This window comes from Hyla sarda, unplaced genomic scaffold, assembly GCF_029499605.1.
Source record: "Hyla sarda isolate aHylSar1 unplaced genomic scaffold, aHylSar1.hap1 scaffold_813, whole genome shotgun sequence".
NCBI classification, from domain to species: Eukaryota; Metazoa; Chordata; class Amphibia; order Anura; family Hylidae; genus Hyla; species Hyla sarda.
Window position 1 is genome coordinate 15,770 of NW_026610840.1, and position 27,688 is coordinate 43,457.

The 27,688-nt window shown below is 44.4% G+C and overlaps 11 non-coding genes across 11 annotated transcripts; all 11 read right to left on the minus strand.

Moving 5' to 3' along the window:
* Positions 1-86: 86 nt before the first annotated feature.
* Positions 87-277, minus strand: LOC130347160 (U2 spliceosomal RNA). The gene has a single exon (XR_008885140.1). It is a non-coding gene; the product is annotated as a U2 spliceosomal RNA (small nuclear RNA).
* Positions 278-2,363: 2,086 nt separating this feature from the next.
* Positions 2,364-2,554, minus strand: LOC130347180 (U2 spliceosomal RNA). The gene has a single exon (XR_008885158.1). It is a non-coding gene; the product is annotated as a U2 spliceosomal RNA (small nuclear RNA).
* Positions 2,555-4,650: 2,096 nt separating this feature from the next.
* On the minus strand, positions 4,651-4,841 carry LOC130347161 (U2 spliceosomal RNA). The gene has a single exon (XR_008885141.1). It is a non-coding gene; the product is annotated as a U2 spliceosomal RNA (small nuclear RNA).
* A 2,084-nt stretch (positions 4,842-6,925) lies between these two features.
* LOC130347162 (U2 spliceosomal RNA) lies at positions 6,926-7,116 on the minus strand. Its single transcript, XR_008885142.1, has one exon. It is a non-coding gene; the product is annotated as a U2 spliceosomal RNA (small nuclear RNA).
* A 2,089-nt stretch (positions 7,117-9,205) lies between these two features.
* On the minus strand, positions 9,206-9,396 carry LOC130347163 (U2 spliceosomal RNA). Its single transcript, XR_008885143.1, has one exon. It is a non-coding gene; the product is annotated as a U2 spliceosomal RNA (small nuclear RNA).
* Positions 9,397-11,483: 2,087 nt separating this feature from the next.
* On the minus strand, positions 11,484-11,674 carry LOC130347164 (U2 spliceosomal RNA). Its single transcript, XR_008885144.1, has one exon. It is a non-coding gene; the product is annotated as a U2 spliceosomal RNA (small nuclear RNA).
* A 2,090-nt stretch (positions 11,675-13,764) lies between these two features.
* LOC130347165 (U2 spliceosomal RNA) lies at positions 13,765-13,955 on the minus strand. Its single transcript, XR_008885145.1, has one exon. It is a non-coding gene; the product is annotated as a U2 spliceosomal RNA (small nuclear RNA).
* A 2,082-nt stretch (positions 13,956-16,037) lies between these two features.
* LOC130347167 (U2 spliceosomal RNA) lies at positions 16,038-16,228 on the minus strand. The gene has a single exon (XR_008885146.1). It is a non-coding gene; the product is annotated as a U2 spliceosomal RNA (small nuclear RNA).
* Positions 16,229-18,320: 2,092 nt separating this feature from the next.
* On the minus strand, positions 18,321-18,511 carry LOC130347169 (U2 spliceosomal RNA). The gene has a single exon (XR_008885148.1). It is a non-coding gene; the product is annotated as a U2 spliceosomal RNA (small nuclear RNA).
* A 2,093-nt stretch (positions 18,512-20,604) lies between these two features.
* Positions 20,605-20,795, minus strand: LOC130347170 (U2 spliceosomal RNA). Its single transcript, XR_008885149.1, has one exon. It is a non-coding gene; the product is annotated as a U2 spliceosomal RNA (small nuclear RNA).
* A 2,096-nt stretch (positions 20,796-22,891) lies between these two features.
* On the minus strand, positions 22,892-23,083 carry LOC130347151 (U2 spliceosomal RNA). The gene has a single exon (XR_008885134.1). It is a non-coding gene; the product is annotated as a U2 spliceosomal RNA (small nuclear RNA).
* Positions 23,084-27,688: the final 4,605 nt, after the last annotated feature.

Here is a 27,688-nt window from a genome sequence, read left to right on the forward strand (position 1 = left end):
CAGCAAGGCCCACAGGGCTGGCTAGCTGGCTAGCCAGCAAGCAGGTAGCAATGAAAGTAGGAATCTTTCTTTTTAACCCTGTAAGGGGGTGGTGCACTGTACCCGAAGATACTGCCATATCGGGTCAATGCATAGGGCGACGGAAGCAAGCTTCGAAATCGGCCCCCGTTCTCAAAAATCCATTTAATATATGGTCCCCAGATAGGGGACGTATCAGATATTAAACTGATAAGAACAGATACTACACTTGATCTTAGCCAAAAGGCCGAGAAGCGATAACCGTGAAAGGGGCGGGCCCAACAAGGTCCCCTTCATGGGCACTATCACTGCTTGCTGTCAGGGAGGCTGCCAGACAATTTTCCATGCACACTCTGGGCTGGGGGGCAGTCAACCACCAGTACACACAGCAGAACCTAAACCCATACCATTATTGCTAAGCAGCAAGACAGGGGCCCATTGCACTCCCACGGGGCCTTTTTAAATGCAATCCATAACCCGGATTTGCCAGGAACCCTTCTTACTCCTCCTACTTGCATGTGACACTGGGCTTAGGATCTGCATAGGAAACACACACACAAGCACACACCTACCTTTGTTGCCTGCAGATGCCTCCTTGGCTGTCCCCAAACGGTATCAAACCAACACCCACGGGAAGCTGTAAGCATAGAGGACATGCCTGCACCCCATTGGACTTACCTGTGTGGGTTAAATCCGGGTTATTTGACAACCTATGGCGGTGATGGTTCTGCTCAGGCAGAGCAGTGCTGATGCTCCTCATAAAGCTGTCGCTGCTGTGAAGGTTCTAGGTGACATCACAAATCCCTTTGGTTACATACACAACAAAGCTGGGTTGTTGTTGTTTACACTCTGCAAGGCCTGTGGAAGTGAGTGACATCATAGCACTGTAGTTCTGAGGGTTCAAGATGGATGCAACAATCTCCTGTTGCTTCTATGAAGGCCGTAATAGACGACATCACCAAACAGCTCCATAGTCACATACACAGCAAAGGAGAGATGTTGTTTACACCTAGTGATGTCAGTGGTATTGAGTGACATCACAGCACAGTGCTAAGGCTCCTGGGCCTGGACACAGCAGCGGCTGCAATATCTCAACGGAGAATACGTTTATATCTATGTGTGTGTGTGCGCATATATATATATATATATATATATATATATATATATATATATATATATTCTCCGCCGAAATCACTTTTAAACCCATTTCCACCTTTTTTTCCCTTCTCTTCCTCTTACTTTTTTTTCACGTTTTTTTACGTTTTTCTCCTTTTCGCCTCTTTTCTGGGCGTATTATTCTTCTTTTTCTTCTTTTTTTTCGTCTAATGCATACCCCATGCAGCAATGCTTATTCAATACCGCCAGCAGATGGAGACACTGGGGGATAATTTTCTAAGGATTTATACTGATTTTTCCTGTCTGAATTTGTCGCACAGAAAGTTGCAGGCCAAATATGTGTGACATTTCTGCGACTTTAGCTTCTAGAGCATTTTTACAACATTATACATAGGTGCTGAATACATAAAAAGCGACTGTTCAGCGACAGACAAGTCGCATCGGCTGAAAGTAGGCCAGAATGTCAGTCCATGTTGGAGCAGGTTTAGATACAGTCTAAAGCATAGATCTCAAAGTCTGTGCACAGAATTTAGCAAGGGCCTCGCACCTTCTGATGCATCAGGTAGGTGCACAATAGCATAGCCTAACCCTCTGTACTTTGGTCTATATTGATGCGGGACATAGACAGCCAGCTGATGACCAATCCATTAGTGCAATGGATGGCTGGAAGCATTTGTCTTTGCCTTTGCAATACCACAGAAGCAATGCATGGTCAATGTACAGCAATGACACACCTGTGTGAACAGCCAGGAGACCCCCCCCCCCCCCCCATGTTATGTTACATAGTTACATAGTTAGTACGGTCGAAAAAAGACATATGTCCATCACGTTCAACCAGGGAATTAAGGGGTAGGGGGGAAGGGATGAGATTTTATATTTCTTCATAAGCATTAATCTTATTTTGTCAATTAGGAACATTCAGCACCCACCCGCTATCAAGGCAGCTGCCTATCATGTCATGCCCTACCTGCACAGGTGTGCTGGCTACTCAAATGATCCAATTAAGGAGGCCATTTAGTCAGCAGCAGCAGAAGTCCTGTGCCTGGACGCTCCAACAGGGGCCAGACACAAGCAGAAGCAGAAGCAGCAGAAGCAGCAGCAGAAGCAGCAGCAGCACCACCTTTTGTTTTTTGGCTGCAGCAGCAGCAAGGCCCACAGGGCTGGCTAGCTGGCTAGCCAGCAAGCAGGTAGCAATGAAAGTAGGAATCTTTCTTTTTAACCCTGTAAGGGGGTGGTGCACTGTACCCGAAGATACTGCCATATCGGGTCAATGCATAGGGCGACGGAAGCAAGCTTCGAAATCGGCCCCCGTTCTCAAAAATCCATTTAATATATGGTCCCCAGATAGGGGACATATCAGATATTAAACTGATAAGAACAGATACTACACTTGATCTTAGCCAAAAGGCCGAGAAGCGATAACCGTGAAAGGGGCGGGCCCAACAAGGTCCCCTTCATGGGCACTATCACTGCTTGCTGTCAGGGAGGCTGCCAGACAATTTTCCATGCACACTCTGGGCTGGGGGGCAGTCAACCACCAGTACACACAGCAGAACCTAAACCCATACCATTATTGCTAAGCAGCAAGACAGGGGCCCATTGCACTCCCACGGGGCCTTTTTAAATGCAATCCATAACCCGGATTTGCCAGGAACCCTTCTTACTCCTCCTACTTGCATGTGACACTGGGCTTAGGATCTGCATAGGAAACACACACACAAGCACACACCTACCTTTGTTGCCTGCAGATGCCTCCTTGGCTGTCCCCAAACGGTATCAAACCAACACCCACGGGAAGCTGTAAGCATAGAGGACATGCCTGCACCCCATTGGACTTACCTGTGTGGGTTAAATCCGGGTTATTTGACAACCTATGGCGGTGATGGTTCTGCTCAGGCAGAGCAGTGCTGATGCTCCTCATAAAGCTGTCGCTGCTGTGAAGGTTCTAGGTGACATCACAAATCCCTTTGGTTACATACACAACAAAGCTGGGTTGTTGTTGTTTACACTCTGCAAGGCCTGTGGAAGTGAGTGACATCATAGCACTGTAGTTCTGAGGGTTCAAGATGGATGCAACAATCTCCTGTTGCTTCTATGAAGGCCGTAATAGACGACATCACCAAACAGCTCCATAGTCACATACACAGCAAAGGAGAGATGTTGTTTACACCTAGTGATGTCAGTGGTATTGAGTGACATCACAGCACAGTGCTAAGGCTCCTGGGCCTGGACACAGCAGCGGCTGCAATATCTCAACGGAGAATACGTTTATATCTATGTGTGTGTGTGCGCATATATATATATATATATATATATATATATATATATATATATATATATATATATATTTCTCCGCCGAAATCACTTTTAAACCCATTTCCACCTTTTTTTCCCTTCTCTTCCTCTTACTTTTTTTTCACGTTTTTTTACGTTTTTCTCCTTTTCGCCTCTTTTCTGGGCGTATTATTCTTCTTTTTCTTCTTTTTTTTCGTCTAATGCATACCCCATCAGTGCAGCAATGCTTATTCAATACCGCCAGCAGATGGAGACACTGGGGGATAATTTTCTAAGGATTTATACTGATTTTTCCTGTCTGAATTTGTCGCACAGAAAGTTGCAGGCAAAATATGTGTGACATTTCTGCGACTTTAGCTTCTAGAGCATTTTTACAACATTATACATAGGTGCTGAATACATAAAAAGCGACTGTTCAGCGACAGACAAGTCGCATCGGCTGAAAGTAGGCCAGAATGTCAGTCCATGTTGGAGCAGGTTTAGATACAGTCTAAAGCATAGATCTCAAAGTCTGTGCACAGAATTTAGCAAGGGCCTCGCACCTTCTGATGCATCAGGTAGGTGCACAATAGCATAGCCTAACCCTCTGTACTTTGGTCTATATTGATGCGGGACATAGACAGCCAGCTGATGACCAATCCATTAGTGCAATGGATGGCTGGAAGCATTTGTCTTTGCCTTTGCAATACCACAGAAGCAATGCATGGTCAATGTACAGCAATGACACACCTGTGTGAACAGCCAGGAGACCCCCCCCCATGTTATGTTACATAGTTACATAGTTAGTACGGTCGAAAAAAGACATATGTCCATCACGTTCAACCAGGGAATTAAGGGGTAGGGGTGTGGCGCGATATTGGGGAAGGGATGAGATTTTATATTTCTTCATAAGCATTAATCTTATTTTGTCAATTAGGAACATTCAGCACCCACCCGCTATCAAGGCAGCTGCCTATCATGTCATGCCCTACCTGCACAGGTGTGCTGGCTACTTAAATGATCCAATTAAGGAGGCCATTTAGTCAGCAGCAGCAGAAGTCCTGTGCCTGGACGCTCCAACAGGGGCCAGACACAAGCAGAAGCAGAAGCAGCAGAAGCAGCAGCAGCACCACCTTTTGTTTTTTGGCTGCAGCAGCAGCAAGGCCCACAGGGCTGGCTAGCTGGCTAGCCAGCAAGCAGGTAGCAATGAAAGTAGGAATCTTTCTTTTTAACCCTGTAAGGGGGTGGTGCACTGTACCCGAAGATACTGCCATATCGGGTCAATGCATAGGGCGACGGAAGCAAGCTTCGAAATCGGCCCCCGTTCTCAAAAATCCATTTAATATATGGTCCCCAGATAGGGGACGTATCAGATATTAAACTGATAAGAACAGATACTACACTTGATCTTAGCCAAAAGGCCGAGAAGCGATAACCGTGAAAGGGGCGGGCCCAACAAGGTCCCCTTCATGGGCACTATCACTGCTTGCTGTCAGGGAGGCTGCCAGACAATTTTCCATGCACACTCTGGGCTGGGGGGCAGTCAACCACCAGTACACACAGCAGAACCTAAACCCATACCATTATTGCTAAGCAGCAAGACAGGGGCCCATTGCACTCCCACGGGGCCTTTTTAAATGCAATCCATAACCCGGATTTGCCAGGAACCCTTCTTACTCCTCCTACTTGCATGTGACACTGGGCTTAGGATCTGCATAGGAAACACACACACAAGCACACACCTACCTTTGTTGCCTGCAGATGCCTCCTTGGCTGTCCCCAAACGGTATCAAACCAACACCCACGGGAAGCTGTAAGCATAGAGGACATGCCTGCACCCCATTGGACTTACCTGTGTGGGTTAAATCCGGGTTATTTGACAACCTATGGCGGTGATGGTTCTGCTCAGGCAGAGCAGTGCTGATGCTCCTCATAAAGCTGTCGCTGCTGTGAAGGTTCTAGGTGACATCACAAATCCCTTTGGTTACATACACAACAAAGCTGGGTTGTTGTTGTTTACACTCTGCAAGGCCTGTGGAAGTGAGTGACATCATAGCACTGTAGTTCTGAGGGTTCAAGATGGATGCAACAATCTCCTGTTGCTTCTATGAAGGCCGTAATAGACGACATCACCAAACAGCTCCATAGTCACATACACAGCAAAGGAGAGATGTTGTTTACACCTAGTGATGTCAGTGGTATTGAGTGACATCACAGCACAGTGCTAAGGCTCCTGGGCCTGGACACAGCAGCGGCTGCAATATCTCAACGGAGAATACGTTTATATCTATGTGTGTGTGTGCGCATATATATATATATATATATATATATATATATATATATATATATTTCTCCGCCGAAATCACTTTTAAACCCATTTCCACCTTTTTTTCCCTTCTCTTCCTCTTACTTTTTTTTCACGTTTTTTTACGTTTTTCTCCTTTTCGCCTCTTTTCTGGGCGTATTATTCTTCTTTTTCTTCTTTTTTTTCGTCTAATGCATACCCCATCAGTGCAGCAATGCTTATTCAATACCGCCAGCAGATGGAGACACTGGGGGATAATTTTCTAAGGATTTATACTGATTTTTCCTGTCTGAATTTGTCGCACAGAAAGTTGCAGGCCAAATATGTGTGACATTTCTGCGACTTTAGCTTCTAGAGCATTTTTACAACATTATACATAGGTGCTGAATACATAAAAAGCGACTGTTCAGCGACAGACAAGTCGCATCGGCTGAAAGTAGGCCAGAATGTCAGTCCATGTTGGAGCAGGTTTAGATACAGTCTAAAGCATAGATCTCAAAGTCTGTGCACAGAATTTAGCAAGGGCCTCGCACCTTCTGATGCATCAGGTAGGTGCACAATAGCATAGCCTAACCCTCTGTACTTTGGTCTATATTGATGCGGGACATAGACAGCCAGCTGATGACCAATCCATTAGTGCAATGGATGGCTGGAAGCATTTGTCTTTGCCTTTGCAATACCACAGAAGCAATGCATGGTCAATGTACAGCAATGACACACCTGTGTGAACAGCCAGGAGACCCCCCCCCATGTTATGTTACATAGTTACATAGTTAGTACGGTCGAAAAAAGACATATGTCCATCACGTTCAACCAGGGAATTAAGGGGTAGGGGTGTGGCGCGATATTGGGGAAGGGATGAGATTTTATATTTCTTCATAAGCATTAATCTTATTTTGTCAATTAGGAACATTCAGCACCCACCCGCTATCAAGGCAGCTGCCTATCATGTCATGCCCTACCTGCACAGGTGTGCTGGCTACTCAAATGATCCAATTAAGGAGGCCATTTAGTCAGCAGCAGCAGAAGTCCTGTGCCTGGACGCTCCAACAGGGGCCAGACACAAGCAGAAGCAGAAGCAGCAGAAGCAGCAGCAGCACCACCTTTTGTTTTTTGGCTGCAGCAGCAGCAAGGCCCACAGGGCTGGCTAGCTGGCTAGCCAGCAAGCAGGTAGCAATGAAAGTAGGAATCTTTCTTTTTAACCCTGTAAGGGGGTGGTGCACTGTACCCGAAGATACTGCCATATCGGGTCAATGCATAGGGCGACGGAAGCAAGCTTCGAAATCGGCCCCCGTTCTCAAAAATCCATTTAATATATGGTCCCCAGATAGGGGACGTATCAGATATTAAACTGATAAGAACAGATACTACACTTGATCTTAGCCAAAAGGCCGAGAAGCGATAACCGTGAAAGGGGCGGGCCCAACAAGGTCCCCTTCATGGGCACTATCACTGCTTGCTGTCAGGGAGGCTGCCAGACAATTTTCCATGCACACTCTGGGCTGGGGGGCAGTCAACCACCAGTACACACAGCAGAACCTAAACCCATACCATTATTGCTAAGCAGCAAGACAGGGGCCCATTGCACTCCCACGGGGCCTTTTTAAATGCAATCCATAACCCGGATTTGCCAGGAACCCTTCTTACTCCTCCTACTTGCATGTGACACTGGGCTTAGGATCTGCATAGGAAACACACACACAAGCACACACCTACCTTTGTTGCCTGCAGATGCCTCCTTGGCTGTCCCCAAACGGTATCAAACCAACACCCACGGGAAGCTGTAAGCATAGAGGACATGCCTGCACCCCATTGGACTTACCTGTGTGGGTTAAATCCGGGTTATTTGACAACCTATGGCGGTGATGGTTCTGCTCAGGCAGAGCAGTGCTGATGCTCCTCATAAAGCTGTCGCTGCTGTGAAGGTTCTAGGTGACATCACAAATCCCTTTGGTTACATACACAACAAAGCTGGGTTGTTGTTGTTTACACTCTGCAAGGCCTGTGGAAGTGAGTGACATCATAGCACTGTAGTTCTGAGGGTTCAAGATGGATGCAACAATCTCCTGTTGCTTCTATGAAGGCCGTAATAGACGACATCACCAAACAGCTCCATAGTCACATACACAGCAAAGGAGAGATGTTGTTTACACCTAGTGATGTCAGTGGTATTGAGTGACATCACAGCACAGTGCTAAGGCTCCTGGGCCTGGACACAGCAGCGGCTGCAATATCTCAACGGAGAATACGTTTATATCTATGTGTGTGTGTGCGCATATATATATATATATATATATATATATATATATATATATATATATTTCTCCGCCGAAATCACTTTTAAACCCATTTCCACCTTTTTTTCCCTTCTCTTCCTCTTACTTTTTTTTCACGTTTTTTTACGTTTTTCTCCTTTTCGCCTCTTTTCTGGGCGTATTATTCTTCTTTTTCTTCTTTTTTTTCGTCTAATGCATACCCCATCAGTGCAGCAATGCTTATTCAATACCGCCAGCAGATGGAGACACTGGGGGATAATTTTCTAAGGATTTATACTGATTTTTCCTGTCTGAATTTGTCGCACAGAAAGTTGCAGGCCAAATATGTGTGACATTTCTGCGACTTTAGCTTCTAGAGCATTTTTACAACATTATACATAGGTGCTGAATACATAAAAAGCGACTGTTCAGCGACAGACAAGTCGCATCGGCTGAAAGTAGGCCAGAATGTCAGTCCATGTTGGAGCAGGTTTAGATACAGTCTAAAGCATAGATCTCAAAGTCTGTGCACAGAATTTAGCAAGGGCCTCGCACCTTCTGATGCATCAGGTAGGTGCACAATAGCATAGCCTAACCCTCTGTACTTTGGTCTATATTGATGCGGGACATAGACAGCCAGCTGATGACCAATCCATTAGTGCAATGGATGGCTGGAAGCATTTGTCTTTGCCTTTGCAATACCACAGAAGCAATGCATGGTCAATGTACAGCAATGACACACCTGTGTGAACAGCCAGGAGACCCCCCCCCATGTTATGTTACATAGTTACATAGTTAGTACGGTCGAAAAAAGACATATGTCCATCACGTTCAACCAGGGAATTAAGGGGTAGGGGTGTGGCGCGATATTGGGGAAGGGATGAGATTTTATATTTCTTCATAAGCATTAATCTTATTTTGTCAATTAGGAACATTCAGCACCCACCCGCTATCAAGGCAGCTGCCTATCATGTCATGCCCTACCTGCACAGGTGTGCTGGCTACTCAAATGATCCAATTAAGGAGGCCATTTAGTCAGCAGCAGCAGAAGTCCTGTGCCTGGACGCTCCAACAGGGGCCAGACACAAGCAGAAGCAGAAGCAGCAGAAGCAGCAGCAGCACCACCTTTTGTTTTTTGGCTGCAGCAGCAGCAGCAAGGCCCACAGGGCTGGCTAGCTGGCTAGCCAGCAAGCAGGTAGCAATGAAAGTAGGAATCTTTCTTTTTAACCCTGTAAGGGGGTGGTGCACTGTACCCGAAGATACTGCCATATCGGGTCAATGCATAGGGCGACGGAAGCAAGCTTCGAAATCGGCCCCCGTTCTCAAAAATCCATTTAATATATGGTCCCCAGATAGGGGACGTATCAGATATTAAACTGATAAGAACAGATACTACACTTGATCTTAGCCAAAAGGCCGAGAAGCGATAACCGTGAAAGGGGCGGGCCCAACAAGGTCCCCTTCATGGGCACTATCACTGCTTGCTGTCAGGGAGGCTGCCAGACAATTTTCCATGCACACTCTGGGCTGGGGGGCAGTCAACCACCAGTACACACAGCAGAACCTAAACCCATACCATTATTGCTAAGCAGCAAGACAGGGGCCCATTGCACTCCCACGGGGCCTTTTTAAATGCAATCCATAACCCGGATTTGCCAGGAACCCTTCTTACTCCTCCTACTTGCATGTGACACTGGGCTTAGGATCTGCATAGGAAACACACACACAAGCACACACCTACCTTTGTTGCCTGCAGATGCCTCCTTGGCTGTCCCCAAACGGTATCAAACCAACACCCACGGGAAGCTGTAAGCATAGAGGACATGCCTGCACCCCATTGGACTTACCTGTGTGGGTTAAATCCGGGTTATTTGACAACCTATGGCGGTGATGGTTCTGCTCAGGCAGAGCAGTGCTGATGCTCCTCATAAAGCTGTCGCTGCTGTGAAGGTTCTAGGTGACATCACAAATCCCTTTGGTTACATACACAACAAAGCTGGGTTGTTGTTGTTTACACTCTGCAAGGCCTGTGGAAGTGAGTGACATCATAGCACTGTAGTTCTGAGGGTTCAAGATGGATGCAACAATCTCCTGTTGCTTCTATGAAGGCCGTAATAGACGACATCACCAAACAGCTCCATAGTCACATACACAGCAAAGGAGAGATGTTGTTTACACCTAGTGATGTCAGTGGTATTGAGTGACATCACAGCACAGTGCTAAGGCTCCTGGGCCTGGACACAGCAGCAGCTGCAATATCTCAACGGAGAATACGTTTATATCTATGTGTGTGTGTGCGCATATATATATATATATATATATATATATATATATATATATATATATTTCTCTGCCGAAATCACTTTTAAACCCATTTCCACCTTTTTTTCCCTTCTCTTCCTCTTACTTTTTTTTCACGTTTTTTTACGTTTTTCTCCTTTTCGCCTCTTTTCTGGGCGTATTATTCTTCTTTTTCTTCTTTTTTTTCGTCTAATGCATACCCCATCAGTGCAGCAATGCTTATTCAATACCGCCAGCAGATGGAGACACTGGGGGATAATTTTCTAAGGATTTATACTGATTTTTCCTGTCTGAATTTGTCGCACAGAAAGTTGCAGGCCAAATATGTGTGACATTTCTGCGACTTTAGCTTCTAGAGCATTTTTACAACATTATACATAGGTGCTGAATACATAAAAAGCGACTGTTCAGCGACAGACAAGTCGCATCGGCTGAAAGTAGGCCAGAATGTCAGTCCATGTTGGAGCAGGTTTAGATACAGTCTAAAGCATAGATCTCAAAGTCTGTGCACAGAATTTAGCAAGGGCCTCGCACCTTCTGATGCATCAGGTAGGTGCACAATAGCATAGCCTAACCCTCTGTACTTTGGTCTATATTGATGCGGGACATAGACAGCCAGCTGATGACCAATCCATTAGTGCAATGGATGGCTGGAAGCATTTGTCTTTGCCTTTGCAATACCACAGAAGCAATGCATGGTCAATGTACAGCAATGACACACCTGTGTGAACAGCCAGGAGACCCCCCCCCCATGTTATGTTACATAGTTACATAGTTAGTACGGTCGAAAAAAGACATATGTCCATCACGTTCAACCAGGGAATTAAGGGGTAGGGGTGTGGCGCGATATTGGGGAAGGGATGAGATTTTATATTTCTTCATAAGCATTAATCTTATTTTGTCAATTAGGAACATTCAGCACCCACCCGCTATCAAGGCAGCTGCCTATCATGTCATGCCCTACCTGCACAGGTGTGCTGGCTACTCAAATGATCCAATTAAGGAGGCCATTTAGTCAGCAGCAGCAGAAGTCCTGTGCCTGGACGCTCCAACAGGGGCCAGACACAAGCAGAAGCAGAAGCAGCAGAAGCAGCAGCAGCACCACCTTTTGTTTTTTGGCTGCAGCAGCAGCAAGGCCCACAGGGCTGGCTAGCTGGCTAGCCAGCAAGCAGGTAGCAATGAAAGTAGGAATCTTTCTTTTTAACCCTGTAAGGGGGTGGTGCACTGTACCCGAAGATACTGCCATATCGGGTCAATGCATAGGGCGACGGAAGCAAGCTTCGAAATCGGCCCCCGTTCTCAAAAATCCATTTAATATATGGTCCCCAGATAGGGGACGTATCAGATATTAAACTGATAAGAACAGATACTACACTTGATCTTAGCCAAAAGGCCGAGAAGCGATAACCGTGAAAGGGGCGGGCCCAACAAGGTCCCCTTCATGGGCACTATCACTGCTTGCTGTCAGGGAGGCTGCCAGACAATTTTCCATGCACACTCTGGGCTGGGGGGCAGTCAACCACCAGTACACACAGCAGAACCTAAACCCATACCATTATTGCTAAGCAGCAAGACAGGGGCCCATTGCACTCCCACGGGGCCTTTTTAAATGCAATCCATAACCCGGATTTGCCAGGAACCCTTCTTACTCCTCCTACTTGCATGTGACACTGGGCTTAGGATCTGCATAGGAAACACACACACAAGCACACACCTACCTTTGTTGCCTGCAGATGCCTCCTTGGCTGTCCCCAAACGGTATCAAACCAACACCCACGGGAAGCTGTAAGCATAGAGGACATGCCTGCACCCCATTGGACTTACCTGTGTGGGTTAAATCCGGGTTATTTGACAACCTATGGCGGTGATGGTTCTGCTCAGGCAGAGCAGTGCTGATGCTCCTCATAAAGCTGTCGCTGCTGTGAAGGTTCTAGGTGACATCACAAATCCCTTTGGTTACATACACAACAAAGCTGGGTTGTTGTTGTTTACACTCTGCAAGGCCTGTGGAAGTGAGTGACATCATAGCACTGTAGTTCTGAGGGTTCAAGATGGATGCAACAATCTCCTGTTGCTTCTATGAAGGCCGTAATAGACGACATCACCAAACAGCTCCATAGTCACATACACAGCAAAGGAGAGATGTTGTTTACACCTAGTGATGTCAGTGGTATTGAGTGACATCACAGCACAGTGCTAAGGCTCCTGGGCCTGGACACAGCAGCGGCTGCAATATCTCAACGGAGAATACGTTTATATCTATGTGTGTGTGTGCGCATATATATATATATATATATATATATATATATATATATATATATATATATTTCTCCGCCGAAATCACTTTTAAACCCATTTCCACCTTTTTTTCCCTTCTCTTCCTCTTACTTTTTTTTCACGTTTTTTTACGTTTTTCTCCTTTTCGCCTCTTTTCTGGGCGTATTATTCTTCTTTTTCTTCTTTTTTTTCGTCTAATGCATACCCCATCAGTGCAGCAATGCTTATTCAATACCGCCAGCAGATGGAGACACTGGGGGATAATTTTCTAAGGATTTATACTGATTTTTCCTGTCTGAATTTGTCGCACAGAAAGTTGCAGGCCAAATATGTGTGACATTTCTGCGACTTTAGCTTCTAGAGCATTTTTACAACATTATACATAGGTGCTGAATACATAAAAAGCGACTGTTCAGCGACAGACAAGTCGCATCGGCTGAAAGTAGGCCAGAATGTCAGTCCATGTTGGAGCAGGTTTAGATACAGTCTAAAGCATAGATCTCAAAGTCTGTGCACAGAATTTAGCAAGGGCCTCGCACCTTCTGATGCATCAGGTAGGTGCACAATAGCATAGCCTAACCCTCTGTACTTTGGTCTATATTGATGCGGGACATAGACAGCCAGCTGATGACCAATCCATTAGTGCAATGGATGGCTGGAAGCATTTGTCTTTGCCTTTGCAATACCACAGAAGCAATGCATGGTCAATGTACAGCAATGACACACCTGTGTGAACAGCCAGGAGACCCCCCCCCATGTTATGTTACATAGTTACATAGTTAGTACGGTCGAAAAAAGACATATGTCCATCACGTTCAACCAGGGAATTAAGGGGTAGGGGTGTGGCGCGATATTGGGGAAGGGATGAGATTTTATATTTCTTCATAAGCATTAATCTTATTTTGTCAATTAGGAACATTCAGCACCCACCCGCTATCAAGGCAGCTGCCTATCATGTCATGCCCTACCTGCACAGGTGTGCTGGCTACTCAAATGATCCAATTAAGGAGGCCATTTAGTCAGCAGCAGCAGAAGTCCTGTGCCTGGACGCTCCAACAGGGGCCAGACACAAGCAGAAGCAGAAGCAGCAGAAGCAGCAGCAGCACCACCTTTTGTTTTTTGGCTGCAGCAGCAGCAAGGCCCACAGGGCTGGCTAGCTGGCTAGCCAGCAAGCAGGTAGCAATGAAAGTAGGAATCTTTCTTTTTAACCCTGTAAGGGGGTGGTGCACTGTACCCGAAGATACTGCCATATCGGGTCAATGCATAGGGCGACGGAAGCAAGCTTCGAAATCGGCCCCCGTTCTCAAAAATCCATTTAATATATGGTCCCCAGATAGGGGACGTATCAGATATTAAACTGATAAGAACAGATACTACACTTGATCTTAGCCAAAAGGCCGAGAAGCGATAACCGTGAAAGGGGCGGGCCCAACAAGGTCCCCTTCATGGGCACTATCACTGCTTGCTGTCAGGGAGGCTGCCAGACAATTTTCCATGCACACTCTGGGCTGGGGGGCAGTCAACCACCAGTACACACAGCAGAACCTAAACCCATACCATTATTGCTAAGCAGCAAGACAGGGGCCCATTGCACTCCCACGGGGCCTTTTTAAATGCAATCCATAACCCGGATTTGCCAGGAACCCTTCTTACTCCTCCTACTTGCATGTGACACTGGGCTTAGGATCTGCATAGGAAACACACACACAAGCACACACCTACCTTTGTTGCCTGCAGATGCCTCCTTGGCTGTCCCCAAACGGTATCAAACCAACACCCACGGGAAGCTGTAAGCATAGAGGACATGCCTGCACCCCATTGGACTTACCTGTGTGGGTTAAATCCGGGTTATTTGACAACCTATGGCGGTGATGGTTCTGCTCAGGCAGAGCAGTGCTGATGCTCCTCATAAAGCTGTCGCTGCTGTGAAGGTTCTAGGTGACATCACAAATCCCTTTGGTTACATACACAACAAAGCTGGGTTGTTGTTGTTTACACTCTGCAAGGCCTGTGGAAGTGAGTGACATCATAGCACTGTAGTTCTGAGGGTTCAAGATGGATGCAACAATCTCCTGTTGCTTCTATGAAGGCCGTAATAGACGACATCACCAAACAGCTCCATAGTCACATACACAGCAAAGGAGAGATGTTGTTTACACCTAGTGATGTCAGTGGTATTGAGTGACATCACAGCACAGTGCTAAGGCTCCTGGGCCTGGACACAGCAGCGGCTGCAATATCTCAACGGAGAATACGTTTATATCTATGTGTGTGTGTGCGCATATATATATATATATATATATATATATATATATATATATATTTCTCCGCCGAAATCACTTTTAAACCCATTTCCACCTTTTTTTCCCTTCTCTTCCTCTTACTTTTTTTTCACGTTTTTTTACGTTTTTCTCCTTTTCGCCTCTTTTCTGGGCGTATTATTCTTCTTTTTCTTCTTTTTTTTCGTCTAATGCATACCCCATCAGTGCAGCAATGCTTATTCAATACCGCCAGAAGATGGAGACACTGGGGGATAATTTTCTAAGGATTTATACTGATTTTTCCTGTCTGAATTTGTCGCACAGAAAGTTGCAGGCCAAATATGTGTGACATTTCTGCGACTTTAGCTTCTAGAGCATTTTTACAACATTATACATAGGTGCTGAATACATAAAAAGCGACTGTTCAGCGACAGACAAGTCGCATCGGCTGAAAGTAGGCCAGAATGTCAGTCCATGTTGGAGCAGGTTTAGATACAGTCTAAAGCATAGATCTCAAAGTCTGTGCACAGAATTTAGCAAGGGCCTCGCACCTTCTGATGCATCAGGTAGGTGCACAATAGCATAGCCTAACCCTCTGTACTTTGGTCTATATTGATGCGGGACATAGACAGCCAGCTGATGACCAATCCATTAGTGCAATGGATGGCTGGAAGCATTTGTCTTTGCCTTTGCAATACCACAGAAGCAATGCATGGTCAATGTACAGCAATGACACACCTGTGTGAACAGCCAGGAGACCCCCCCCCATGTTATGTTACATAGTTACATAGTTAGTACGGTCGAAAAAAGACATATGTCCATCACGTTCAACCAGGGAATTAAGGGGTAGGGGTGTGGCGCGATATTGGGGAAGGGATGAGATTTTATATTTCTTCATAAGCATTAATCTTATTTTGTCAATTAGGAACATTCAGCACCCACCCGCTATCAAGGCAGCTGCCTATCATGTCATGCCCTACCTGCACAGGTGTGCTGGCTACTCAAATGATCCAATTAAGGAGGCCATTTAGTCAGCAGCAGCAGAAGTCCTGTGCCTGGACGCTCCAACAGGGGCCAGACACAAGCAGAAGCAGAAGCAGCAGAAGCAGCAGCAGCACCACCTTTTGTTTTTTGGCTGCAGCAGCAGCAAGGCCCACAGGGCTGGCTAGCTGGCTAGCCAGCAAGCAGGTAGCAATGAAAGTAGGAATCTTTCTTTTTAACCCTGTAAGGGGGTGGTGCACTGTACCCGAAGATACTGCCATATCGGGTCAATGCATAGGGCGACGGAAGCAAGCTTCGAAATCGGCCCCCGTTCTCAAAAATCCATTTAATATATGGTCCCCAGATAGGGGACGTATCAGATATTAAACTGATAAGAACAGATACTACACTTGATCTTAGCCAAAAGGCCGAGAAGCGATAACCGTGAAAGGGGCGGGCCCAACAAGGTCCCCTTCATGGGCACTATCACTGCTTGCTGTCAGGGAGGCTGCCAGACAATTTTCCATGCACACTCTGGGCTGGGGGGCAGTCAACCACCAGTACACACAGCAGAACCTAAACCCATACCATTATTGCTAAGCAGCAAGACAGGGGCCCATTGCACTCCCACGGGGCCTTTTTAAATGCAATCCATAACCCGGATTTGCCAGGAACCCTTCTTACTCCTCCTACTTGCATGTGACACTGGGCTTAGGATCTGCATAGGAAACACACACACAAGCACACACCTACCTTTGTTGCCTGCAGATGCCTCCTTGGCTGTCCCCAAACGGTATCAAACCAACACCCACGGGAAGCTGTAAGCATAGAGGACATGCCTGCACCCCATTGGACTTACCTGTGTGGGTTAAATCCGGGTTATTTGACAACCTATGGCGGTGATGGTTCTGCTCAGGCAGAGCAGTGCTGATGCTCCTCATAAAGCTGTCGCTGCTGTGAAGGTTCTAGGTGACATCACAAATCCCTTTGGTTACATACACAACAAAGCTGGGTTGTTGTTGTTTACACTCTGCAAGGCCTGTGGAAGTGAGTGACATCATAGCACTGTAGTTCTGAGGGTTCAAGATGGATGCAACAATCTCCTGTTGCTTCTATGAAGGCCGTAATAGACGACATCACCAAACAGCTCCATAGTCACATACACAGCAAAGGAGAGATGTTGTTTACACCTAGTGATGTCAGTGGTATTGAGTGACATCACAGCACAGTGCTAAGGCTCCTGGGCCTGGACACAGCAGCGGCTGCAATATCTCAACGGAGAATACGTTTATATCTATGTGTGTGTGTGCGCATATATATATATATATATATATATATATATATATATATATATATTTCTCCGCCGAAATCACTTTTAAACCCATTTCCACCTTTTTTTCCCTTCTCTTCCTCTTACTTTTTTTTCACGTTTTTTTACGTTTTTCTCCTTTTCGCCTCTTTTCTGGGCGTATTATTCTTCTTTTTCTTCTTTTTTTTCGTCTAATGCATACCCCATCAGTGCAGCAATGCTTATTCAATACCGCCAGCAGATGGAGACACTGGGGGATAATTTTCTAAGGATTTATACTGATTTTTCCTGTCTGAATTTGTCGCACAGAAAGTTGCAGGCCAAATATGTGTGACATTTCTGCGACTTTAGCTTCTAGAGCATTTTTACAACATTATACATAGGTGCTGAATACATAAAAAGCGACTGTTCAGCGACAGACAAGTCGCATCGGCTGAAAGTAGGCCAGAATGTCAGTCCATGTTGGAGCAGGTTTAGATACAGTCTAAAGCATAGATCTCAAAGTCTGTGCACAGAATTTAGCAAGGGCCTCGCACCTTCTGATGCATCAGGTAGGTGCACAATAGCATAGCCTAACCCTCTGTACTTTGGTCTATATTGATGCGGGACATAGACAGCCAGCTGATGACCAATCCATTAGTGCAATGGATGGCTGGAAGCATTTGTCTTTGCCTTTGCAATACCACAGAAGCAATGCATGGTCAATGTACAGCAATGACACACCTGTGTGAACAGCCAGGAGACCCCCCCCCCCCCCCCCATGTTATGTTACATAGTTACATAGTTAGTACGGTCGAAAAAAGACATATGTCCATCACGTTCAACCAGGGAATTAAGGGGTAGGGGTGTGGCGCGATATTGGGGAAGGGATGAGATTTTATATTTCTTCATAAGCATTAATCTTATTTTGTCAATTAGGAACATTCAGCACCCACCCGCTATCAAGGCAGCTGCCTATCATGTCATGCCCTACCTGCACAGGTGTGCTGGCTACTCAAATGATCCAATTAAGGAGGCCATTTAGTCAGCAGCAGCAGAAGTCCTGTGCCTGGACGCTCCAACAGGGGCCAGACACAAGCAGAAGCAGAAGCAGCAGAAGCAGCAGCAGCACCACCTTTTGTTTTTTGGCTGCAGCAGCAGCAAGGCCCACAGGGCTGGCTAGCTGGCTAGCCAGCAAGCAGGTAGCAATGAAAGTAGGAATCTTTCTTTTTAACCCTGTAAGGGGGTGGTGCACTGTACCCGAAGATACTGCCATATCGGGTCAATGCATAGGGCGACGGAAGCAAGCTTCGAAATCGGCCCCCGTTCTCAAAAATCCATTTAATATATGGTCCCCAGATAGGGGACGTATCAGATATTAAACTGATAAGAACAGATACTACACTTGATCTTAGCCAAAAGGCCGAGAAGCGATAACCGTGAAAGGGGCGGGCCCAACAAGGTCCCCTTCATGGGCACTATCACTGCTTGCTGTCAGGGAGGCTGCCAGACAATTTTCCATGCACACTCTGGGCTGGGGGGCAGTCAACCACCAGTACACACAGCAGAACCTAAACCCATACCATTATTGCTAAGCAGCAAGACAGGGGCCCATTGCACTCCCACGGGGCCTTTTTAAATGCAATCCATAACCCGGATTTGCCAGGAACCCTTCTTACTCCTCCTACTTGCATGTGACACTGGGCTTAGGATCTGCATAGGAAACACACACACAAGCACACACCTACCTTTGTTGCCTGCAGATGCCTCCTTGGCTGTCCCCAAACGGTATCAAACCAACACCCACGGGAAGCTGTAAGCATAGAGGACATGCCTGCACCCCATTGGACTTACCTGTGTGGGTTAAATCCGGGTTATTTGACAACCTATGGCGGTGATGGTTCTGCTCAGGCAGAGCAGTGCTGATGCTCCTCATAAAGCTGTCGCTGCTGTGAAGGTTCTAGGTGACATCACAAATCCCTTTGGTTACATACACAACAAAGCTGGGTTGTTGTTGTTTACACTCTGCAAGGCCTGTGGAAGTGAGTGACATCATAGCACTGTAGTTCTGAGGGTTCAAGATGGATGCAACAATCTCCTGTTGCTTCTATGAAGGCCGTAATAGACGACATCACCAAACAGCTCCATAGTCACATACACAGCAAAGGAGAGATGTTGTTTACACCTAGTGATGTCAGTGGTATTGAGTGACATCACAGCACAGTGCTAAGGCTCCTGGGCCTGGACACAGCAGCGGCTGCAATATCTCAACGGAGAATACGTTTATATCTATGTGTGTGTGTGCGCATATATATATATATATATATATATATATATATATATATATATATATATTTCTCCGCCGAAATCACTTTTAAACCCATTTCCACCTTTTTTTCCCTTCTCTTCCTCTTACTTTTTTTTCACGTTTTTTTACGTTTTTCTCCTTTTCGCCTCTTTTCTGGGCGTATTATTCTTCTTTTTCTTCTTTTTTTTCGTCTAATGCATACCCCATCAGTGCAGCAATGCTTATTCAATACCGCCAGCAGATGGAGACACTGGGGGATAATTTTCTAAGGATTTATACTGATTTTTCCTGTCTGAATTTGTCGCACAGAAAGTTGCAGGCCAAATATGTGTGACATTTCTGCGACTTTAGCTTCTAGAGCATTTTTACAACATTATACATAGGTGCTGAATACATAAAAAGCGACTGTTCAGCGACAGACAAGTCGCATCGGCTGAAAGTAGGCCAGAATGTCAGTCCATGTTGGAGCAGGTTTAGATACAGTCTAAAGCATAGATCTCAAAGTCTGTGCACAGAATTTAGCAAGGGCCTCGCACCTTCTGATGCATCAGGTAGGTGCACAATAGCATAGCCTAACCCTCTGTACTTTGGTCTATATTGATGCGGGACATAGACAGCCAGCTGATGACCAATCCATTAGTGCAATGGATGGCTGGAAGCATTTGTCTTTGCCTTTGCAATACCACAGAAGCAATGCATGGTCAATGTACAGCAATGACACACCTGTGTGAACAGCCAGGAGACCCCCCCCCCCCCCATGTTATGTTACATAGTTACATAGTTAGTACGGTCGAAAAAAGACATATGTCCATCACGTTCAACCAGGGAATTAAGGGGTAGGGGTGTGGCGCGATATTGGGGAAGGGATGAGATTTTATATTTCTTCATAAGCATTAATCTTATTTTGTCAATTAGGAACATTCAGCACCCACCCGCTATCAAGGCAGCTGCCTATCATGTCATGCCCTACCTGCACAGGTGTGCTGGCTACTCAAATGATCCAATTAAGGAGGCCATTTAGTCAGCAGCAGCAGAAGTCCTGTGCCTGGACGCTCCAACAGGGGCCAGACACAAGCAGAAGCAGAAGCAGCAGAAGCAGCAGCAGCACCACCTTTTGTTTTTTGGCTGCAGCAGCAGCAAGGCCCACAGGGCTGGCTAGCTGGCTAGCCAGCAAGCAGGTAGCAATGAAAGTAGGAATCTTTCTTTTTAACCCTGTAAGGGGGTGGTGCACTGTACCCGAAGATACTGCCATATCGGGTCAATGCATAGGGCGACGGAAGCAAGCTTCGAAATCGGCCCCCGTTCTCAAAAATCCATTTAATATATGGTCCCCAGATAGGGGACGTATCAGATATTAAACTGATAAGAACAGATACTACACTTGATCTTAGCCAAAAGGCCGAGAAGCGATAACCGTGAAAGGGGCGGGCCCAACAAGGTCCCCTTCATGGGCACTATCACTGCTTGCTGTCAGGGAGGCTGCCAGACAATTTTCCATGCACACTCTGGGCTGGGGGGCAGTCAACCACCAGTACACACAGCAGAACCTAAACCCATACCATTATTGCTAAGCAGCAAGACAGGGGCCCATTGCACTCCCACGGGGCCTTTTTAAATGCAATCCATAACCCGGATTTGCCAGGAACCCTTCTTACTCCTCCTACTTGCATGTGACACTGGGCTTAGGATCTGCATAGGAAACACACACACAAGCACACACCTACCTTTGTTGCCTGCAGATGCCTCCTTGGCTGTCCCCAAACGGTATCAAACCAACACCCACGGGAAGCTGTAAGCATAGAGGACATGCCTGCACCCCATTGGACTTACCTGTGTGGGTTAAATCCGGGTTATTTGACAACCTATGGCGGTGATGGTTCTGCTCAGGCAGAGCAGTGCTGATGCTCCTCATAAAGCTGTCGCTGCTGTGAAGGTTCTAGGTGACATCACAAATCCCTTTGGTTACATACACAACAAAGCTGGGTTGTTGTTGTTTACACTCTGCAAGGCCTGTGGAAGTGAGTGACATCATAGCACTGTAGTTCTGAGGGTTCAAGATGGATGCAACAATCTCCTGTTGCTTCTATGAAGGCCGTAATAGACGACATCACCAAACAGCTCCATAGTCACATACACAGCAAAGGAGAGATGTTGTTTACACCTAGTGATGTCAGTGGTATTGAGTGACATCACAGCACAGTGCTAAGGCTCCTGGGCCTGGACACAGCAGCGGCTGCAATATCTCAACGGAGAATACGTTTATATCTATGTGTGTGTGTGCGCATATATATATATATATATATATATATATATATATATATATATATATATTTCTCCGCCGAAATCACTTTTAAACCCATTTCCACCTTTTTTTCCCTTCTCTTCCTCTTACTTTTTTTTCACGTTTTTTTACGTTTTTCTCCTTTTCGCCTCTTTTCTGGGCGTATTATTCTTCTTTTTCTTCTTTTTTTTTCGTCTAATGCATACCCCATCAGTGCAGCAATGCTTATTCAATACCGCCAGCAGATGGAGACACTGGGGGATAATTTTCTAAGGATTTATACTGATTTTTCCTGTCTGAATTTGTCGCACAGAAAGTTGCAGGCCAAATATGTGTGACATTTCTGCGACTTTAGCTTCTAGAGCATTTTTACAACATTATACATAGGTGCTGAATACATAAAAAGCGACTGTTCAGCGACAGACAAGTCGCATCGGCTGAAAGTAGGCCAGAATGTCAGTCCATGTTGGAGCAGGTTTAGATACAGTCTAAAGCATAGATCTCAAAGTCTGTGCACAGAATTTAGCAAGGGCCTCGCACCTTCTGATGCATCAGGTAGGTGCACAATAGCATAGCCTAACCCTCTGTACTTTGGTCTATATTGATGCGGGACATAGACAGCCAGCTGATGACCAATCCATTAGTGCAATGGATGGCTGGAAGCATTTGTCTTTGCCTTTGCAATACCACAGAAGCAATGCATGGTCAATGTACAGCAATGACACACCTGTGTGAACAGCCAGGAGACCCCCCCCCCCCCCCCATGTTATGTTACATAGTTACATAGTTAGTACGGTCGAAAAAAGACATATGTCCATCACGTTCAACCAGGGAATTAAGGGGTAGGGGTGTGGCGCGATATTGGGGAAGGGATGAGATTTTATATTTCTTCATAAGCATTAATCTTATTTTGTCAATTAGGAACATTCAGCACCCACCCGCTATCAAGGCAGCTGCCTATCATGTCATGCCCTACCTGCACAGGTGTGCTGGCTACTCAAATGATCCAATTAAGGAGGCCATTTAGTCAGCAGCAGCAGAAGTCCTGTGCCTGGACGCTCCAACAGGGGCCAGACACAAGCAGAAGCAGAAGCAGCAGAAGCAGCAGCAGCACCACCTTTTGTTTTTTGGCTGCAGCAGCAGCAAGGCCCACAGGGCTGGCTAGCTGGCTAGCCAGCAAGCAGGTAGCAATGAAAGTAGGAATCTTTCTTTTTAACCCTGTAAGGGGGTGGTGCACTGTACCCGAAGATACTGCTTTATCGGGTCAATGCATAGGGCGACGGAAGCAAGCTTCGAAATCGGCCCCCGTTCTCAAAAATCCATTTAATATATGGTCCCCAGATAGGGGACGTATCAGATATTAAACTGATAAGAACAGATTTTTTACATTTTTATTGAAAAAACTCAAAAACTTAAATACATCACAAAAAATGTTTACAATACATCAAATACTGTTTTCCATAAATGTAAATTCCACATAGCTAATGCTTTTTTCTGCCCATATCTCTTTTTATCAATTAAATAGTACAAGTAAACTTCACTGTATATCATCTTCAAACATTCTTTTTCACAAATAAAATCTCTTTTGAAGACAAGGATATTACGAACTTTCCATAATACATTTTTTGTACAGTTGATAAAAATCCACAAAATTCTCTCTTTTTCTTTTGTAACTCCATCACTTTTGCCATATAAAACAACTTCATGATTTAAAACTTTTAGACCTGTTAGGAATTTCAATAAAGAACCAATTAGTCTAAAAACCTTTTGTGCAAAATAACAATTCCAGAAAAGGTGCAAAACAGTTTCATCTATATTGCAATTATCCCGGGGACAGACACATACAGCATTTAGACCTCTTCTATATTGGAAAAATCTTACCGGAAGACACTCATGGATAATCATCCATGCTAAATCCTTGTGCTCATTAAAAAGATATGGCTCGTTTACCTTTTTCCATATTTGTACACACCTATTATAAGAAAAATTAGAGACCATACATATTTCTTCTTGCAAATTTAACTGTACTTCTATCTTGCGAGCATCCCTCAAGGTTAACAAGTCAAAGTCTTTAAGGTTATACATACGTATAATTTTTTCTAAGATGGCATAATGTTTAGGCGGAGTTAAAAGTACAGGAGAAGATAATGATAAAAACACCCATTCTCTTTTTCTAAAAATATGTCCCGCAGAGTACTTTAAAAAACAGGACCATACACTTTTCATAAAAAGTCCCCTAAAACACCAACTAAAAAACCTTAAGTATAAAAATTTTCTAATACAGGGAACCTGTTTTCCTCCATTTTTTTGTGACTTATACATAGTATCTCTTTTTAATTTTTCTGCTTTAGAACTCCATAGAAACTCAAAGAGAATCCTCTGAAGTTGCCTAGACATAAGTTCATTAGGAGGATAAATCATATTTAAATAGAGCATAATGGGTATTAGCATAGCCTTAATCACCAAAATTTTACCTTCTAAGGATAATTTCCTAAGGGACCAAAAGTCTACCTTTTTCTTTACCTTTTCTTTTACCATTAGCCAACTTTCCTCACCATTGTTATTTTTATCAAAGATGACTCCAAGGATTTTTATTTTTTCTGACTGTAATTTTAGGTTTGGTATTTGCACGTTTTCCCATTTACCTATATAAAAACAGTCACATTTAGATAAATTAAGTTTAAAAGCAGAAGCTTTACAAAAGAAATCAGTAACATCAACAACTCTTTGTAAAGAGAAGGCACTTTCACAAAAAACATTAATATCATCCATATAGCCACACACTTTAAGGGTGGCATTATTACCTCCAGGAACTGGTACTCCTTTTATTATTTTATCATTCCTTATTAAGTTTAACAGAGGTTCTATTGCACATATAAACAGTATAGGAGACAGAGGGCAGCCTTGCTTTACCCCTGATGATAAATTAATAAAATCTGTAAGGAAACCATTTATTAAAATCCTGCTAAAAGAACCTTTATATAAGAGAGCAATTTGCTTAATAAATATGTTAGGAAAACCCATGCGTTGTAAAACCATCCATAAAAAACAATGTGATACTCTATCGAACGCTTTATGAAAATCTAGAGATAGAATGGCTAGATTTTGATTCCGCTCTTGCTGATACCATATGACGTCCCTAATAGCATTTAAAGGTTCAGCTACACTCCTTCCTGGGACACCACATACCTGATCCACATGGATGACCTTGTACAAAAACGGCTTCATTCTGTTAACAAAAATTTTTGACATAATCTTATAATCAACATTAAGAAGCGTAATTGGTCTCCAATTTTCTAAGCTGTTCCTATCCCCCTTTTTGGGGATCAGAGACACTATACCACTCCTCCAAGATAAAGGTAGAACATCAGAATTAAAAGCCTCCTTAAAAATATTAAGCAAATCATCTTTAAAAATCTCCCAAAAGGTTTTATAAAACTCTACAGGAAGTCCATCAGAACCTGGTGTTTTACCTGTGGATAAACTTTTAGCAGCAATTTCTAATTCTTGGCATCTTACTTCTGTGCAAAGTGCATCTTGGTCCTCCTTACTTAAACCACAATCTAAAGTGCTTAGGAGAAAATTAGCAGCAGATATATCAATGGGTTTCTCATTAAACAGATCTTGATAAAAGGATTTAGCTTTGGATAACATTCCTACATTAGTAGTTTCATCCTCAATGTTAATCATTAACTTTTTTGTTTCCATTACCTTTTTAAAAAAGAATCTTGTACACTTTTCATCCTTCTCTTTACATTCAACTTTGGAGTTAAAAATTATTTCTTTCCCTTTGTTAGTTATAGCCTTCTGAGTATCACTTTTAACACTTAAAATCAGATCGTCTACATATACACCCAGCTCTTTGAGTTGATAATAGGTTTGTAGTTTTGTGTTAAGATCTCTATACCATTTCAATTTCTCTTTTGTTTTTTTAACACCCATCTTAATAAAATACTCTTTAAATTTTACCTTGCAGAATTCCCACCATGCTAAAAGAGAATTAAAATTAGTCCTTGAGTTCTGCAATTTTTTAAAAAGATAGATAAAATTACATTTAATTTCTTCATCTTTAAGCAAAGAGACATTCAGACGCCAGACTCCTTTGGCTCTGCAAACCCCATCAAACTTACATGTAGCAGATAAAATCTTATGATCTGAAAAAAAGGTAGAAGTCAATTGCATATTCCCATAAAATGCAAATCCAGAAGCAAAAATATAATCAATCCTTGACATATAAAGGCTATTCCCCCAGGTATACCCAGGGTCATTAGGGAAAGAGGTTCTCCACAAATCTTTTAAATTAAAATCAACTATAAAATCCTTTAGTTGTTTTTCAGTCTTATCTTTCCTTTGTTCAGATCCTCCAGCCCGCTCCTCTCCTGCCATTATACAATTAAAATCACCAGCGATGATAAGCGGGGATGAACCCGGTAAATAAAACTGAATTTTTTCTAATAAATCAGATCTTTCATCCTTATCTGGAGAGGCATATACATTTAAAAGTCTCATATTCATGTCATTATAAATAATATGAACGAGCAGGGCTCTACCGGGTACAATGTCTGTGAAGGAGGTAACTTTATACTCACTGCTCTTGAACAGTATGCCAACACCAGTCACTTTCCTCTCATTATCCCCTGACCACACAGACGGGCCAAGAGTCCATTCAGATCTCAAAGATGAATAATTGATATCATAATCAATGGCACATTCCTGTAAAAATAAAATGTCTGTAGGCAAAGAAGACAAGAAAGAAAATAAAGCAGCCCTCCTCTCTGGGCTCTTCAAACTCCTCACATTGAAGGAGGAGATATTAACACTTGGTAGCTCCTGGGTCATTCATTATCCTCAGACAAAGAACCCCAATCTGTAGGTGGTGACACAAATTCCTCAATATTAACAGGGTCGGATGCTGTTATAACCTTTTGGCAGACAATCTCCACGTTCCCCTCGTCCGCACTAACTCGACCACTCCTTTTGATGTTAAGGCCCTTTTCCTCTTTCCGGTCTCTGCTTTTCCTCTTTCGCCGTTCTTCTACATCCATCTCCTCTGTATCCCTTCTGGGCGGTCCAGGACCCTCAACTTCCATGAGAGGAGAACCCCTCACTTCTGTCTCAGGTCCCACGACCTTCCCCGGGGACACAATGCTTTTGGAGACATGAGCCACAGCAGGTATCACAGGAATTCCGGTAGCAGAAGACTCAGGCATCACTTTCAGGGTGTGGGTCTTAGGCACAGGCACAGCATCCATGGAGCTCTTCCTCATCGAGGGACCAGCCGACGTAGCCACAATATTGGCCCAGGAGCGTTGAGGACAATCCTTAAAAGCGTGTCCTTTCTGCTTACACACATTACACAGAATCTCATTTTGACAGTCCAAAGTGGTGTGGCCTTTTTGGCCACATCTTTTGCAAATAACCACTTCCTCTTTGCAAGATTCTTGTGTATGACCATATTCATGGCATTTCCTGCAATAATACGGCATCCCAGGGTAGAATAAATAGCCACGTTTACGCCCAATTAAAAAATTTGCAGGTGGGCGACACAGACCTCCAATTCCTCTCACATCTTCTCTGAACTTAACAGCAAACTTATGCTTTCCAGTCCAAAAGTCCATTGCATTCATTATTTTATGAGAGTATTTGACTTCCGCACAATATTGGTTTAAAAATAAGACAATGTCTCTTATATCCACGTATGGATCGTGCATAGTAACCACCAGTGGAACATCGCCATTAGAATATAGAGCAATGAAAACAAGTCCTTTCATATCCTCCTCATTGGCAAGCTCCCGAACTTTCTCAAACATATGGTCACATGCAGATGCGGAAGTCAAGGTAAGAATGAAAAGTCCTTTACCTGGGTCTTTTAGGCAAAACACATCTTCTCTCTGAATGTGCAATAAATCCAGCATAATTCTCTTGACAAAAAATTCCAAAGTCATCTTCTCCTTTTTCTCCTCATCCACTTCAATACGGAAGGTGTTCTTAATCCGAGTTTCAGTATGCGCAGCAAACCTAAG